Genomic DNA, 12,440 nt, shown 5'->3' on the forward strand with positions numbered 1-12,440 from the left:
TTGGGGCTTTCGATGTCAGAACAAATTGAGAAAGTTAATAATTGTTTATCTTGTGGTAAACAAATACCTCATAAGGACTTCCATTCTTTCTGCCTCCCTTGCCTGGGCCCAGACCACGACGTCTCGGCCTGTGCTTGCTTTAATAAGCACACTCTCAGGCGCCGGGCAGAGTTTGCCGAAGACTTTTTCGGCGAATCCTTCGCTTACAACATGCCGTCGGAACAACCGACAGCACAACCTACCAAAAAACGAAAGGACCGGGACCGACATCCTCGACCCGCGTCTTCCACCGATACAACGCCTAAGCCCTCCGCGAGTACTTCGGTCCCTTCGGAAGCAGTAATTCAACCGCTCCAGGCCGACGACACCACGTTAACTCATCCCTCTGTCTCGGTGACTACACCGGTGCCGGTTGTTGATTTTCCTCCGGAAACCGAAGTTCTGGATCTACCCGACACCATTCCCGTGGACAAAGTTACCCCTGCACATGGGGCAGCTAGGCCTCCTGTATCCATGTCAATCAAGGCTTTTGCACGTGCTAAGGCTGCCAGCCAGGCCAAGGCCCATCCTAGACCTACTTCTCAGGCCCCTTCTGACAGACAAATCATGTCTCTGGCTGCAGATCTAATCTCTCTTATCAGGGGGTCTCAGCCTCACCCAGACAGAGGTTCTCAGCCGCCTGCAGAAAAAAGGCCTAGAACTGAGCAGGCAGACAACCTCTCTTCAGATGAAGCCTCTGGGGATTCGGAGCATTCAGATACCCAAGAAGAATCCTTCCAGGCCTATGAGGATTCTGATGCTGAGGAATCTATTCCCTCTGCCTCTCCTCCAGAGGATTTTTCCTTCGGTGAAGTCCTCCACTCCATGAGGGAACATTTTAAGTGGCAGGGTCCGGAATTTTCTGATTCTAGGAAAAGGCTACGTACCTTCCTTAAGTTACCCCAGCACAGACCTTTAGCTATCCCTCCAGTTTTGGATGTCCTGGATGATGTATTCTCCGACTCCAGTGCTTCCCCTGATTCTCTCCCTCCTGCTCCTGTCAAGCCAGACGGATATTACAGGGTCCCTGACACTCACAAGCATCTCTTTAAGGCCCACTCTGTGGATCTAGAGACTATTTCACAGGGCCCCAAAGGAGTGGCTACCTCCTCAGCCAAGAATCCACTGCCAGCTGACAGGGAAGCAAGGTCCCTGGAGAGATGGGGTAAAAAAGTTTATACCTCTTCCACCCTTGCTATGAGGTCACTTAACTGCCTTTTTCATATGTTTCAGTACCTGGATTATTTACTGGATGATTTGCAGAAAAAGATAGCCTATCCTGAGACTATAGATAGAAAGGCATTGCGGGATTTGGTTCATAATACCCAGCAGGTTAGTAATCATTTTCTACAGTGTGGTTATGATGCATTGGAGGCTTCATGTAGGGCAGCTATGACAGGGGCTGTTATCCGTAGACATGCTTGGTTGAAAGAACAGCCACTGCCAGATCATGTTAAAGTAAAGCTCCTGGCCGCACCTCTGGATAAACAGAAGCTTTTTGGTACTAATGCTCAGGATGTGTTGAAATCTATTGAGGAGAAGGCAAAATCAGTACAGACAGTAAAGGATTTCCTCCAGGTTCAGCCACCAAGGTTCAGCAGGAATTGGCCTTCAAAGAATTGGTCCTTTCCAGACTCTGACAAATTTCAAAGGGGAAAGAACAGGCGTGCATGAGGTAGAGGGCAATACCGAGGCTCCTACAGGGAATGCCAATGGCAACCACAAAATCAGAGAAGTGGCACAGGTAGTTCACCTGCACCACAGGGACAATCACAATGACTTACCTTTCACTCCGCCTACCAAGGCTCAAAGAGAAGCACCTCTAGGCGGAAAATTATCTCTATTCTCAAAAAACTGGCACATTATAACAAAGGACAATTGGATTCTGGACATAATAGACAGAGGCTACAGGTTCCACTTCCATACCTTACCAACAGTACAAGGCATGCCAAGCCTGCCACAAAATCAAAGGGCAGAGGCACTCATGGAAGTCTCAAAGCTGTTACAAATAAAAGCAATAGAGAAGGTTCCTCCTCAGGAACAAGGCCAGGGATTTTATTCAAGACTGTTCCTTGTTCCAAGAAAAGAAAAACAATGGAGGCCTATATTGGACTTGTCCATTCTAAATACTTTTTTCATGGTGCCAAAATTCAAGATGCTGACGTTACAGCAACTTCTTCCCATGCTGGGCAAGGGGTCTTGGCTGGTTACTCTGGACCTCAAGGAGGCATACCTGCATGTCCCTATCAGACACAGTTGCAGAAGATACCTCAGATTTCTTGCAGGAACAGAGCACTGTCAATTCTCAGCATTGCCGTTTGGCTTATCTACTGTGCCCAGAGTATTCACGAAATGCCTGGCATCAGTAGTGGCACATTGCAGACTCCAAGGGATTCAAATATACCCTTACCTGGACGACTGCCTAATACAAGCAGACAGCAAACAGACCTTGATAAAACACTTGGATTACGTCATTCAATTGCTGCAGGCCTTGGGATACACAGTCAACATTCAAAAATCAAGATTACTGCCATCCCAGGAGATTATTTTTCTAGGAGCAAAACTGGACACACAGCTACAAATGGCTTTCCTCACAGAGGAGAAGCAAGAGTATTTAACAGCTTACTTCAAAGGCCTAGCAAAATTAACCCACCTGACCGCAAGGAACACCCTGCAGGCCCTGGGGTTCATGGCATCTTGCATTCTTCTAATCCCTCTGGCAAGACTACACATGAGAAAGCTGCAATGGTACCTAAAAAGCTTGTGGTCGCAACACAGCCACAACCTAGAAGACATAATACCACTCATACCATGCCTGCAAAGGGAATTTTTGTGGTGGGCTCAAGCAAGTCACTTAAACGAAGGCATGCCTTTCAACAAACCTCCAACAAGTCAAACTATTACAACAGATGCCTCAGACCATGGATGGGGGACGCACATGGACGGCAGATGCATTCAAGGGCAATGGACTCCCATGGAGATGCATCAACACATAAATCAAAAAGAGATGTTGGCAGTGATACATGCAATAGAAGCCTTTGGAAAATATCTTCAGCAAGGTCATCTGCTAATAAGGACAGACAACACCACTGTCATGTGGTACATAAACAAACAAGGGGGCACTCATTCCTACCCCCTCTGCAGACTAACAATGGTTCTTTGGGAAAAGTCCCTGAAACTGAACATCTACTTGCAATCCTAGTTTGTTCTGGGCAAGGATAATGTTCTGGCAGACAGGTTGAGCAGAAATTTCTTGGATCCACATGAATGGATGCTACACCCACGCATTTTCTCACAAATAGCATCTGCATGGGGAAGACCAGACATAGACCTCTTTGCATCCCATCTCAATCATCACCTGGAAAGGTTCTGCACAAGGATACACCATCCTCTAGCTTGGAGAATGGATGCTCTTTCCTTCAGCTGGAATGCTCTAACAATTTATGCATTCCCTCCTCTACCTTTGCTCACCAAGGTGTTACTGAAGATCAAGGCAGAACAACCAAGAGGAATCTTGATAGCTCCAGACTGGCCAAGGCAACGCTGGTATCCACTACTACTGAGCATAACTCACACCAAACCGTGGCCCTTGCCTCAATGGCCTCTGCTTTTGACTCAACACAGTTACAAGACTGTTCATCAGAACCTGCAAACCTTTAAAGCTGACAGCTTGGAGAGTTCCATGACTCAGACCCATGACTCCCTCTCCGAAAAAGTTCAGGAAATTGTGCTGGAGGCACGCAGACCTTCCACCAGAAAAACCTGTTCGGCCAAATGGAAGAGATTCACCATCTGGAATGTCAACAAGGGCCAGGATGCATCACTGATGAACATACCTCAGATATTAGAATACTTGGCAGAAATGTTTCACAGTGGTCTCTCATACTCTTCCATCAAAATCCACGCTTCAGCTATCTCAGCACATTACAACTGTGATCCACCTGTGTTTTCGCATCCCTTGCTAAGACAGCTTCTAAGAGGCATAAAGAATATCAAACCTTCAAGGAAGCTACCAATTCCTGCATGGGACCTCAATTATGTCTTGGAAAAATTAACTCTTCCTCCTTTTGAACCAGCAGCATCTTCAGAAATGCAATTTCTCTCTTGGAAAACGGTTTTCCTGTTGGCAGTCACCTCAGCAAGAAGAGTCTCGGAGATACAGGCCCTCATGGCAGTTCCTCCTTTTCTCATCTTTCATCAGGACAGAGTTTCCCTTAGGACCAATCCTTCATTCATGCCTAAGGTGATATCCAGAGTGTCTCTAAATCAAGCAATTCACCTGCCTACTTTCTTTCCTAACCCTCAAAATAAAGGGGAAAAGCTGCTGCATACTTTAGACATTCACAGACAACTACGCTACTACTTGGACAGAACAAAGTCCACCAGGAAGTCTGACCAACTGTTTGTAGCCTATGCTGCTGGAGTGCAAGGAAAAGCAGTCACCAAACAAACTATCTCAAAATGGATTGGACACTGCATCAGATTCTGTTATTCTTTTCATGGAAAAAGTGTGCCAGCTAATATTAGACCACATTCCACCAGAGCTATGGCCACATCCACCACTTTTCTAAGGGGAGTGGCTACAAAAGATATTCTAGAGGTTGCTACATGGAGCTCCGTGCATACATTTACCAAACACTACAACCTGCCATTATACTCCAGATCCAGAACAGGCTTTGCTTCGGCAGTCCTGCAGGGCCTCCTAGCTACACCATCTCTTGCTTAGTCCTACCACCCCCAGCTTGGCTATGGTATTCAACCCATATGTCAGGACTGCAGTTGCATTCTTGAAGGACATAGTACAGTTTTGTACCTACCATAAATGTAGATGTCCGATAGATATGCAACTGCAGTCAGGTTTTCCTCCCTCCTACCCTCTGTTTTTCCTTTTGGGTCCTTTCTCCCCTTACCTATCAGCTGGGGATATATATTATGGTGTATCTGTTTATTACTGTTGTGCATGTCTGGTTTTATCTGTTTATCCATTCACAAAATTTAGCCTTCCTTGGAGGGCACCTGGCATCTGGGGCAAGAAACACTGAAGAAGATGGCGTCGGCTGATGCCTTTATACTCCAGCCGCTCTGACGTCGGGGAGGAGCCGACATCGGCCGACGCCGGACCCAGACTTTGGAATCTGGCCGACCGAAGGGCTGCCTGAGGCAGGACAACCCATATGTCAGGACTGCAGTTGCATATCTATCGGACATCTACATTTATGGTAGGTACAAAACTGTACTTTCTTGCTTGCCGGGAGAATCCTTTAGGGGGAAGTTTGGCCCTTTTTGCAGATGTCTGGGCCACTATCAGAGGTGACAAATGGGTGCTCAGAACGGTGTCCCTAGGGCACAAGTTTTCTTTCCGCACCTGTCCAGATCCAAGGAGTTCCCAGACGTTTCTCCAAACCAAAGAGCAGAAGTAGAAAAACAAATTTTGCCCATCTCATCTGGGAGCAATAGAATCATTTCCTGCTCAGCAGGTAGGCCAGGGCTTTTTTTCCAGGCTTTTCCTAGTTCCAAAAACAGAAGGCACCTGGCGTCCTGTCCTGGATCTTTCCATTCTGAACTCTTTTCTAGTAATTCCAAAGTTTACAATGCTCACTCTGCATAAATTGCTGCCACTGCTAGAAAAGGATTCCTGGCTGGTAACCTTGGATCTCAGAGGCTTACCTGCACATTCCTGTCTGGGAAAGTTGCAGGCAGTACCTTCGTTTCAGAGTGGGTGAGCTACATTATCAAATTATCTGCGCTGCCCTTTGGCGTATCTACTGCTCCCAGAGTCTTCACAAAGTGCCTGGCCCCAGCCATTGTTTTTTGCAGACAGAAGAAAATTCAGATTTACCCATACTTTTGGACTGTCTGATTCAAGCAAGTTCTCTGGAACATCTATTAAAGGATCTGGAATTCGTAATGACTCTTCTGTTCCGTGGGTTACACTCTTAATTTGGAAAAATAGAAAATGGAATAGAAAAATGGTACCATCCAAGGAGATAACATTCCTGGGAGCAAGTCTGAACACAGCCACCCAGATGTATCTCACTCAGGCGAATCAAACAACTCTCAGTTTACTTCAAGGACTTGGCAAGCCTGTCCCAGCTCCCTGCAAGGAAATACCTGTAAGCTCTGGAATTCATGGCATCTTGTATTCTCATGACTCCATATGCAAGACTGCATATGAGGAAATTGCAATGGTACCTCAAGAACATTTGTTGTTAACACACAGGACCCGGATATGATGATTCCTCTTCCTCCATCTGTGCAGGCGGAGTTTCTATGGTGGGCAACAGCCTGTCTACAAAACAAAGGCATGCCTTTTTGGACACCTCTTGCTACTCAAGTTCTGAATACAGACTCATCTGACTACGCCCGGGGAGCACATGTTGATGGCAGATGCATACAGGGACGTTGGAACGCTCAGCAGATTCACCTGCACATAAATCTAAGAGTTGATTGCAGTTCAGCAAGCCTTACTAGCTTTCAAGCATCTTCTTTCTCCAGGGACCCTGCTTGTCAGGACAGACAACACCATGGTCATGTGGTACATCAACAAACAGTGAGGGACTCACTCTTACCCCTGTGCAGGCAAAGCATGACTCTTTGGTCCATGGCAGCATCCGTGGACCTGCATCTCCTAGCTCATTTCCTTTCTGGAAGGCTCAATGTTTTGGCAGAGTAATTGAGCAGGCAAACCCTGGATCCCTCACTAGTGGCAGCTGAACAGAACAGTCTTTAACAGCATCATTCAATGTTGGGGCACTCCACAGGTGGAGCTTTTCTCCTCCCCAGACAACCATCTGCTACCTCTCTTTCGCACCAGGCAGCAGCACAGCAGAGCCTGGAAAGTGGATGCTCTGTCTTTCCCTTGGCTGTTGCTCTCAGTGTATGCCTTCCCTCCTCTATCTCTTCTTCCCAGAGTATTAGTGAAGATCAGGGACGAACGTCCAAGGACTATTCTTATAGTTTTGGACTGGCCCAGACAGCATTGGTATCTGCTGCTTCACAATCTCTCCCATCTTCCTTCTTGGCATCTTCCTCTGAAGCCAGATCTTTTGGTTCAGGAAAGGGGAAACATTCTACACCCTCATCTTCAGTCTCTCCATTTGGCAGCATGGCTCATTGTATGACTCCTTCCCTTTCCCAACAGGTGGTTGACATGCTGAGGGAGTCCAGGAGGCATAGCACTAGGAAATCCTATGCTGGTAAATGGGAAAGGTTCTCTCAATGGATGCAGGCTAGAGGGGAGTCTGCTTCTCAACCAACCCTTCCTCTGATCCTGGAATACCTGGCTAATTTGCTTCAGGGTGGTCTTTTTCCTCTGTCAAGATCCATGCTTCAGCCATCTCTGCTCATTGTTCTCTTGACCAGCCCATTTTCTCTCATCCGCTGATGAAAATGTTTGAGATGCTTGCAATTTAAAACCTCCCAGAAGAGCACCTACTCCAGCCTGTGATCTTAATTTTGTATTAGAGAAACTCACTCTTCCTCCTTTTGAGCCAGCCACCTCTACAGATTTGAAGTTTCTCTCTTGGAACACCACCTTCCTCTTGGCTGTAACTTCAGCAGGGAGGGTTTCAAAGCTGCAAGCTTTGATGGCCGTGGAGCCTTTTCTTATTTTCCATGCAGATAGTCTCTGAGGACTAATTCCTCCTTTATGCCTAAGGTGGTTTCCAGCCTGACTCTTAATCAGTCCATACACCTTCCTACCTTCTTTCCTAATCCTCACAATAGAGGTGAAAGGATCCTAAATTCTCTTGATGTGTACAGACAGCTCAGGTTTTCCTGGACAGGACTAAGGACCTTCGGAAATCAGCACCGTTATTGGTCAGTTTTGCCCCTGGAGCCCAGGGCAAGGCTATTTCTAAGCAAACCATTTCTAAATGGATTGCACATTACATTACCTTACCTTTTGTTATTCCTTTCATGGCAAAGCTCTGCCTCAAGGGGGTTAGGACCCACTCTACTAGAGCAGTTTCCACTAATGCAGTCTTTCTAAGGGGTGTCCCTAGTAAAGACATTTTGGAAGCTGCCACATGATCTTCTGTTCACACTTTCACAAAGCATTATAATTTGCCTCTGTTTTCCAGAGCCAGGGCAGGGTTTGTCACTGCGGTGTTGCAGGGCATTATCTCCAACCCTGGATGCTGTTGGTTCCTCACCCCTTTTTTCTCTGGGCTGTGGTAATCAACCCATGTGTTAGGACTGCAACAGTGAAACACGATTAACATAGTACAGTTGTGTACACTTAACCATAAATGTAGATGTTAATGTATTCACTGTTACAGTCCTGGTTTCCCTCCCTCCTTCCCTCTTTTTGTGGTCCTCTCCTATTCTGTCTTCCCGAGGTACAGGCTTAATTTATTTGTCAGATTGTTTTTTGGTTTAAGCCTTATTTTCTGGGGGCTCCTGACTGTTATGGCAAGAAAGACTGAGGAAGTCACATCGGCTCTTTCCTTTTGTATCTGATGCCCTGACGTCCTTTACAACTGATGGCAACAGACTTCATTTTTACTTACCTTTGGTATTCTGGCCGACTGAGGCCTACTGGGAGCCAGATAACCCATTTGTTAGGACTGCCACAGTGAATACACTCTAACATCTACATTTATGGTAAGTGTACACAACTGTACACTCTTTTTAGTGCCATTGAAGACAGGGGACTTGAGACACATTGTGGATCTCTCCATCTTGAACCTGTTAGTGGCCAAGATGAAATTCCGATTGGTCATTCTGCAATCTATCCTGCCCTTCATGCAGGAGAGTGATTTGGATGTGTTTGATCGACCTTCAGTATGCGCACTACCACATCAAAATGGACAGGTGCTCTCTGAGATTTCTCCGCTTCCGGCTGGGAGCAGTCCTTATCAGTTCAAAGAGCTCCCCTTTGGTCTCACCATGGCTCCCAGGGTGTTAACCAAAGTGATGGCAGTGGTAGCGGCTCACCTGAGACTCCAGGGAATGCAGGTCTTCTACTACCTTGACGATTGGCTCTTCGCTGCCCCTTCCAGGCATCAGCTCTGCCAAGGGAGGGGATTCCTTTCTTCTCTTAGCCCAGAGGGTGGGCATTACCATCAATTTCAACAAGTCGTCACTGTTCCCGGTTCAAGTATTAGATTTCATTGGGGCTCATTTGGACACTGTACAAACCAAAGTCTTTATCTCAGAGAGAATACAGTCTGTGAAGCTACAAGTCCTTTGTATTCTTCAAGCTCAGTCACCGACAGCAAAAATGGTATTAAGGGTGTTGGGGGTCCATGGTTGGCCACGATCAGTCTTTTACCCATGGCGTGTTTTCACATGTGTGTTCGTCAGTGGACTCTTACGGTTCAATGGTCCATGTTGGATTTCTCGTTGTCGCATCCTATTCGAGTCTCTTGGGTGTGCAGGGACTTTCTTCTGTGATGGATTCATTCTCCGGATCTTGGTCACTCTTTTCTTCCACCTTCCCCCTCGGCCACTGTGACTATGGGGGGCACTGCTTGGGAAGGACAGTCCAAGGCACATGGTCCCCCTACGAGACCAGATTGCATATCAATGTCCTGGAGATGAGGGCAGTGCTTCTAGCGTTGCAGGCTCTCCATGCCCATCCCCCCCCAGGGACGAATGCTATCCGGACGGACAATGTCTGTGGCCTGGTACATCAACAACTGGGGAGGAGCCAGGTCTTATTCCCTATATCTTGAAGCCATGAGTGGATGATTTCCACTGGCTGTTTTCTGATGGCAACACACATTTCCGGGGTGGCCTAACATTCTGATGGACAGGCTCAGCAGGTCTATTCTGATGCCTTATGAGTGGTCTCTGAATCCTTTAGTAGTGAAACGGATCTTTCTCAAGTGGGGTCAGCCTTGCTGCGATCTCTTTTCCTCTCCTTCCAACGTGAAATGCAACAAGTGATGTTATGTAGTCCAATCTCACCTACATTCTTACCCATGGGTTCGGAGCCAAATGTCTGCTCCAACTCGGCCAACTTTTTTAGCTCCAAGTCTTTCTATTGGCTGGGCTAAGATGTATCCCATGCTGCACTGCTCTCTATCCCCAGATCTCGTTTACCGCTCGTGTCGCTGGGACGTGGTCTTGCTCTTGGCTGTGGCCAAGTACCCTTTTTCTTCCTTATCAGATACATTTGCTGCAAACAAAAAGCTATTTTAATAGCTATTGTGTGTTCTTGTCTTGTCTTGTGAAAAAAATGTTTTGGATTGTTTTTTCTGTGGTATCCCACTAGCTGTTTCCAATGGGCTAGGCCCGTTTTCAATTAGATGACCTAGTCTGTCCCCTTGCTTTCCTTGTGTCATTAAAGTTTCCGGGACTAAAAACTGTTTAAATTAGAGGTATTAGTCCTTTCTCCCTTGTGTTTGTGTCTAAGGATCGTTTAACTTTGAGATCTTGTGGTATTTGTTTGTTGTAGATTTTTCCTGACTTGTGACTGTTTGACCGTTGGTCCTTTTATTTCATGTTTGATTGTCTTGGTGCTTTATTATTGTTGGTTAACTATGTCCAAAGATACTAAGGAGCACAAGCCCTCGGGCTTCAAGAAGTGCTCTAGGTGCAGTTATAAAATGTCCATTACCGATGGACACTCTGTCTGTGTATATTGTCTGGGAGCGATTCATCTCCAGGAGTCATGCAGCTTCTGTCATGCCTTTAGTCTGCGAGTTCTTCAGGAAAGGAAGAATAAATTGATTTTGAAGGGAAGGAGGGTTTGGAGAGTGCTTCCAGCTCTAAGGCTAAATCCTCTAAATCAATCTCTGGCTCCATCAGTCTCCTCGGAGCCACCGGAGAAAATAGCAAAGTCTGCTTCGACATCCTCGGCTCCATTGTCCTCGGGGCCGCAAGAAGTGTCAGTTGTTATGAAACCTGCTTTGGCTCCAATTTTCTTGGAACGTGTTCGGAGCCGATCGCCTAGCATTAGGCCAGTATCCCCTCCTCGCAGGTTCCCTTCGGAGAAGAGGTCTCGTTCTCCTTCTCTATCCTCTAAATCCTCCAGGAAATTATCAGATGTGGACATCGATAGAGTAGTGCAGAGACTCCTTCAGTCACCGCTCCTGGCAAAATTGTTCGTGGCTCCGACCCAGTCGGCTCCGGAGCCTGATCCTCAACCTGCTTCGATACTTCCTCCTCCGAGCGCACCTCAGCTTTCGAGCCGGAGTGCTCTGCTCTGTGTGATGTCACTAGGTCGGTACCGACAGCCCCTCCTGGCTTATCAGTGCTGATGTCAGCTCAGACCCTGTCGGCGTCGTCCACAGGACTCAGGATTCTTTGGTCTGACCCGAGGGAGAGGCTTCGGGACACCTCTCTGCTCCTAGTCTCCCTCTCTGTACTTTGGCGCGGGGAAGTTTGATTCCTGTCATGACTTTAGAGGCTGGTCGTTCTTCGGACTCGGGGGGGGGCAGCCTTCAAGACCATGCAGAGCCCGCTGGCCAGGTCGGCAGTGGCATCATGCGGGTCGGTCATTCTGTCCCCTACTACACCGGTGCAGGTCTCTGATCACCATCTATTTCTAGACAACGGAGCCCCAAGGCCTCAAGGTACCCGGATGAGTGGTCCCCACATTTCTGAGGGCCCCTCAGAATTTTTGCCTGAGGAGCCACCCAGAAAGAAGACGTGCAAGAGGAAGCACATAGATTCCCAGGATGAGTCTCTCGCATCAGACACTGACCTTGAGGAATCAGAGGGGTCCCCCAAGTCATCCTCTGAGGATGTTTCTTTCTCTGACATCCTAGAGATTTTGAAACAGAGGTGACTGGCCATCCAAAGCCCCCTCCGAGGAGGAGTCTGTCTTCCTGAAGGCCTTTGGTGCTCAACCCTCCACCTCCTGGGTATCTCCACCCTTCGACGAGCTTCTGGATTTGGTTTGTTGAAGGGTGTGGGAAACCCCTGACTCTGTGGAACCAGGCCCCAGGAGACCCAATAAATTTTTGTCTGCTCCTCCTGATAAGGAATTTGTCTAAGGGAGTCCCTGTGGATGCCATGGTGGTGGCAGCTGCCACTCAGAAGGAATTAGCCGAGACTTCTTCCACCATCCATCCCCCCTAACAAGGAGTCTAGGACCATGGACCGGTACGGGAAGCGTACCTTTTCTTCAGCGACCTTTACCTTACAGTCACTGAATTATTTGTCACACTTTACATGGCTCCAGAGAGATCTCCTCAAGGAGCTTGGAGATACTCTCACAGGTAACGTTTCTGAGGCGGTGGCCCAGATGGTCAACGCTCAGATGTCTACCCTCAATTCCATTGCAAACTCCTCCATGAGGCTCATGTCGTATGCAGCCAAAGGAGCAAGTAGGGCAGCAAGTTCAGGAGTTGCTCTTAGGAGGCAGGCCTGGATGCGCCTTTGTCATTTCACGGAGGCCTTCAAGTCCTCATTCACCGATAACCCTATTGATGGTTCCTCTTTGTACGGAA

Source organism: Protopterus annectens, chromosome 3.part0 (genome assembly GCF_019279795.1).
Source record: "Protopterus annectens isolate FY-2018-M chromosome 3.part0, PAN1.0, whole genome shotgun sequence".
Taxonomy (NCBI): Eukaryota; Metazoa; Chordata; order Ceratodontiformes; family Protopteridae; genus Protopterus; species Protopterus annectens.